Raw genomic sequence first — 6000 nt, forward strand, 5'->3', positions numbered from 1 at the left:
AGTCCTCATCCCAGGGAATCCTTGGAGACTTCCTGCAGTAGATGAGCACCTGCCCTAACTTTGTACAGGAACACGCATGTCCTTGCTGTGTGGTATTAAATAAGGGAACATGACATACAAAATGCATGCCTATGGCTTGAAAGTAAAAGAAGTCAATATTAGTTTGCCAAATAAATACAAGTTCAACCTCATCTCGCTTTTTGTCAAAAAATTATATATTCCTACACATAAATCACAAGCTCACTAAGCACAGCCTCATAATTTGACACCAATCTTCCCTCTTGAGAGTCATTACTCAGGTTTTCATCTCTGAAAAAGAATGGTGACATTTTTGCTTTAAAAAGAACTCATTTTAATTTCTACCCACCGTGCATTTTAAATCAGGATACAGAGCTGAGGACTGCTTGCCTTTGCCCCTGTCAAGCCCAAGGAAGCCAGTCCAGGGGATGGAAAGAGGAAGAAGGGAAACACCTGTCAAGACCATGAGAGCCTAAGGGTGCACAGGAGAGGCAGAGAGTCCTCGCTGATCAACACAAGTTTTTGACAGACATCGTCTCCCCATTGTCATCTTCCCTTTGCCAACTTTTGGCTCTTATCATATTCAAGAATTAAATTCTCAATTTTGAAGTTGGGGGGCAGACAGTAGAGGAGAAAAAAAATGAAGACAATATTTATTCCCCATACTCTTAGCTCTGGTTTACCAAGCTGATTCCTGAATATGTAAATACTTTGCCCACGGAGATGCAAAAGACTGTGTTCTTGGTCTTGTTAAAGATAGGAATTAAGTCAGAACATCCTCAGGGTAGACTGGCAGAGAAGTCAGGAAGATATATTTTCACCAATGTAGTTGTTTAAGCTAATTTATCTAGAAATAGCTAGGTACTTTGTGATTGCTGTTTTAGAAATACAGGTTTACTTAGGTGCTGGGGTGGTGAGCAAATAAAGGGTTTTAAGGAGAAAAAAAAGTGTTTCACTGTTGCCAAGGTAACCCACCAGTGAGGCGGCCTGCCAGCATAATGCATGGTTCCCTAGCAAAGCATGGGCCTTTGCTTAGCAATATCGGGCTTTTGGTGAGAAATGTGGGAGTCATTAGGCCTTTGAGGTATTTTAATCTCGCTGTGCTAGAAATATGTGACATTAGAATGCTATGGGTTGACAGCATATGATACTCAGGAAAGAAAGAAAAAATTCTTATAGCACAGGGTGGAAAATATGATTAGTACTTCGCACATTTCTTGAAATAAGGTATGTTTGTGCAGTCTATCTGAAAAAGTGGTGAGTATTGATAAGCCAATTTCAACAGAGACTTTCCAGCTAAAACTGGACTTTCTGGTACATCCTTTTGCCCTCTAGATTGCATTTCAGAAGAAACAGAAAAGTCCAAAGGAGACAAAGAAACATATAACAGGGTAGCAAAAGAAAATTATAACAGAATATTAGAGGCCAGGATCAATGCATTCCACCACCACCCACACGACCTCCTTCCCAAGTCCCAAATCTTTATTTGAGGTTACCACTGGCTACCAAGGAGTAAAATCTGCTAAGGATATTTCTGAAAGAGAATTTAAATTTATTCCTTTGATTGCAGGCTACCACTTGATTTACAAATATGCGGGGGGCTATTTCTATCAGAGTTGAGTCAGAAAAACAGAACACACTAGGTCAGGAGGTTGAGCCAAATAAAATTACCTTTTCTCATCACTGTTCCTGGATGAGGTTTACTGAACATTGCATTCGTTCATTCCTTTACTCATTTACATTTATTGAACACATACTGTCATGGGCAAAGCCCACTGACAATTCTCGGGAAATAAAAATGGAATCTGGGTAACGAAATAAATCTAACCTTTTTCTCCTTGGTGTTTCCTCGTTTCACTTGCTTCTAGAGTGCGGCAGCAGAGGCCTCACACCTAGCCTTGCACACCAGCGTTCCTTGTTCGAAAGGGCTATGTCAACCCCTCAGCTCTGGTATTGTGTTCAGAAATGCCATGCGGGATGCTCATCTCAAGATGGTGGCAGCAGGCGGTGTAGAGACGCTGAGCCCAGGCGTTGCGGTCTGGAGCATGAGCTGCACAGCTGTGCTCACCCTAGAGCACTGCCCCACCTGCTGGAGATCCCGGAGTTCCTATAAAGCAGCCCCGCCCAAGGCACGTGGGGAGAGCGTGTGCTGCGTGCGATCTAGAGCAGGTATTCCTGTGTCTCCATTCCTTTACTTCTGAACTCAGCTGTCTCCTTCAATTATTGATGGGCTCAAGCAACATAGCGCAGAAGGACTGACTTAGGGAGTGTTGGCAACAAAACTCTGCTCCAGACGTTGTTCTAGTATGTCAGAAATAAAAGATAAGATAAAGTCCCTGCCTTGAACGAGCTTACTCTCTGGTGGTGTTCCTTCCTCTTAAACCTCTTAAACGTTTGGAATTCTGCAAGTTATATACATTAAGCCTAAGAAAAATGAAACTACTCAAAATTTAAGAACAGAGTGACTAATCTTCTGTAATGGATACTGATGCAAAGGAAAGTTCATTGGGCTCACTGAAAGTGATAATATATGAAAGTGTAAGACTTTCAATTTCTCATAAAATACTAATTGTGTGAGAGGCAAATTAGTGTAAAGAAAAATGTTTCATAACAAAAGTACACGAACATATATGTAAGAGATACTGCTTTTTTATACTTGAGCTGCTTGGTGGAGGAATACCTTTCTTCTGTACTAAGTGGGTTGCAGGACTCTGTGGGCTAAAGGACTAAAGGTGTCATTCAAACAGCACCCTTAGGTGCTGCTTGATCCTCCTTGGATACTAAGGCCCAGCAGACCCAGCACCAAACTGGGAGTCTCAGTACTCATGTTCTAGTCTTAACTCTGCAACCAACTATTATCAGAACCTTTATCTGTAAGCCTTATCACTTAAAGAATATCAGCATCCTTATCTGCAAAGCAAGAGGGATAGAACGTATGCTCAGATTTAGCTACAACATTCTCTGATTCTTTGAATCTTGTGTTCCTAGATCAGCTGGGAATGAGCATAATCAAGAGGTAGTAAAATCCAGATATGGCCACTGCCATTCCTCCTTAAATCCACAAGGTTTCTGTTCCCTCTCTGCTGGCAGAGATCTGGTGATCACTTATATGTAACTCCCACTTGTTTGGCTGAAATTCCAATCAGGTATCTCCAATTGCCTGGAAAATAGTTTCACTTAGATGTGGAAAAAAAAAAACAAAAACCCAAACCAAAACAAATTAAGCCCAACATAGTTAAAGCAATTCTTTTTCTCCCTCAAAGTAACTTTCTCTATTTTTCTGTTTCCATCAACAATAGGTACACATTCACTCTTCTATATCCAAAATCCTTGAGCTGGATGTAATTTGAAATTAGATACTTTCAGTTATTAGGAGAGTAATGTGTTACATATGCTATAGATTTTTTAAGGCTTTCAGGAGTATCTCAGTTGGTAGCTCTTTGATTGAACTAGATAACAATACAAAGGCTACTGTCATATTTACACATCTGCTGAGGAGCTGTGTCAGGGAAACAGGAAAAGCTGGGTTACAAGGTTGAACCAAGTATCTTTTCTCATCATAATTATATGAATTTTAGGGAGCAAAAATATGGTTATTTACATGGTAAATAAAGATACAAATAACTTCTCAGTTCAGGTAAAGTTTTGCTCCTATAAGACTTCAGGCCAGTTTTTACTGGCCAATTTTTACTTCAGGCCAATTTTTACTGAAAAAATTATGAAAAATATTTTTCTCGGAGCATTTTGAATTTGGGGGTCATGAACTAAAGACTATTAATCATGAAAATAACAATATTAAATACCAACTATTTATTGAAAACCATCATTCAAGCATTGTGTTAGGCATTTATGTACCTAACAATAGAAATAAGAGAGTATTTGAAGTATATATTCTTATTTGCCTCATTTTATATATAGGAGCTTCCCTGATAGCTCAGTTGGTAAAGAACCCACCTCCAATGCAGGAGACCCTGGTTCAATTCCTGGGTTGGGAAGATCTGCTGGAGAAGGGATAGGCTACCCACTTCAGTATTCTTGGGCTTTTCTAGTGGCTCAGTTGGTAAAGAATCCGCCTACAATGCAGGAGACCTGGGTTCAATTCCTGGGTTAGGAAGATCCCCTGGAGAAGGGAACAGTTACCTACTCCAGTATTCTGGCCTAGAGAATTCCATGGACACAGTCCACGGGGTCACAGAGTCGGACACGACTGGCCAACTTTCACTTTCATGTGTCACAAAACTGTAAAATGTTATCATCATTTTAAAAATACCAATCATTTTTAATTCCCCTTTCTTCCATATCTAATTAGTCTTGAAATTGTATTAATTCATTCTTTCCATCCATCCCTCCCTTTGAAGCCTCATTGTTATGATATAATCTAACCCTCATCCTCTGACTACATAAGCATGTCTCAGATCTTTATTATTCAGTATTTTATGGACTAGACCAATATTATTTTTCCACCAGTTTAACCTTCCTCAAACTATTACTCTCCTTAATATATTTTTATGCATTCATTCATTCTTTCTACAGATACTGATTCAATACTTACTCTGTGCAGCTTTCCTCTTCTCAAAGAGGTTTAATGGGTTGCCATTTTCTCTTAGGTCCAAACTCCCTGGATTCATATTTGAGGTTTCAAATAATGTAATACCTACATTTTCCATTTTTTCTTCCAATACAGTCTGTTGAACTCTGGAATACAGCCAAATTGCCATTCCATGAATACATTTCAGGGCTTCCATGGTGGCTCAGAGGTGAAGAATCTGTTTGCAGTGCAGGAGCCACAGGAGACATGGATTTAATCCCTGGGTCAGAAAGATCCCCTAGAGGAGGGCATGGCAACCCACTCCAGTATTCTTGCACGGAGAATCCGATGGCTAGGGTCACAAAGAGTCAGACATGACTGAAGCGACTTAACACGCACACGCACACGCACACAAATACATTTCACTGAGTATGAATTTACATTTCTGTTCATGCCACTCCAGCCTCCTAGAATGTCCTTTTTGACTGTCTCCATCTGGTGACACCTTTCCCATCTGTATAAGTTTAGTTGTGGTCCCCTACTTCCCTTAGCCATTCTTGGCATCTCCAGCTTATAATTATGACATCACTTAACACTCACTATTCATTTTACTTATACATTGCCTTCTACTGTGATTTAACTTCATATTTGTGTCTTACATTTACAACTAGATTGAAAATTTATCAACAATAAATATAATTTCATATTTCTCTGTACTCCATTCAACACTGAATATACCACATACAAGTGGAATTTGTAACAAATTTTCTGTTTAAATCACTTGGTACAGGAGGGATAAGAAAGAGAACCAGTATCTTCCTAACTCGATATACTTTCAAGTTATATCAAAATGTCCTAGATGATGATGATAATAATATAGCATATAATCAAACTTACCTTAGAAAATCTCTTAGGAAAGGGCTATACAGTTGTCTCTCAGTATCTGTGGGAGATTGATTCCAGCACCTCTCCACCCTCCCACCATGAATACCAACATCCATGGATGCTCAAGTCCCTGATTAAAAAATGGTATAGTATTTGCATATAACCCACATACATGCTCCTGTACACTCTAAATCATCCCTAGATTACTTATAATACCTAATACAAGATAAATACTATGTAAATGGTTGCTAGTGTGGCAAATTCAAGTTTTGAGTTTTTAACTGTTTGGAATTTTTAAAAAATATTTTAAATCTGTGGTTTGTTGAATCCACAGATACAAAACCCATTAATATGGAGGGCTGATGGTATTGGAAATTTACCAACTGTGAATAAATTTAACACAGCCAGATTATCCTCTCATCTCAAAAAAATTACTGTTTCTTCAACTTAGCACCTGATAAAAGAGTAAAGGGCCACATCATATAATTAATATGTGTATATAAGTAGTACAATCATACTCAGAGTCTGACGATGCTCACAGCAAGAGGCACACAGTTGAGGGTACGTCA

General features: G+C 39.1%; 2 long non-coding RNA genes across 3 annotated transcripts in view; one reads left to right on the forward strand and one right to left on the reverse strand.

Annotated features, from left to right (window-relative positions):
- Positions 1 to 2097, reverse strand: part of LOC145528695 (uncharacterized) — a 686972-nt gene extending 684875 nt beyond the window's left edge. For both annotated transcript variants that reach the window (XR_014070554.1, XR_014070553.1), the window contains exon 1: positions 1847 to 2097. This is a non-coding gene — a long non-coding RNA (uncharacterized LOC145528695). The remainder of the gene's footprint in view (positions 1 to 1846) is intronic.
- Positions 1073 to 2367, forward strand: LOC145528696 (uncharacterized). The gene is made up of 2 exons (XR_014070555.1): positions 1073 to 1102; positions 1887 to 2367. It is a non-coding gene; the product is annotated as an uncharacterized LOC145528696 (long non-coding RNA).
- Positions 2368 to 6000: the final 3633 nt, after the last annotated feature.

The sequence above is a fragment of the Giraffa tippelskirchi genome, chromosome 2, assembly GCF_054371585.1.
Source record: "Giraffa tippelskirchi isolate mGirTip1 chromosome 2, T2T-mGirTip1v1.2.pri, whole genome shotgun sequence".
Classification (NCBI taxonomy): domain Eukaryota; kingdom Metazoa; phylum Chordata; class Mammalia; order Artiodactyla; family Giraffidae; genus Giraffa; species Giraffa tippelskirchi.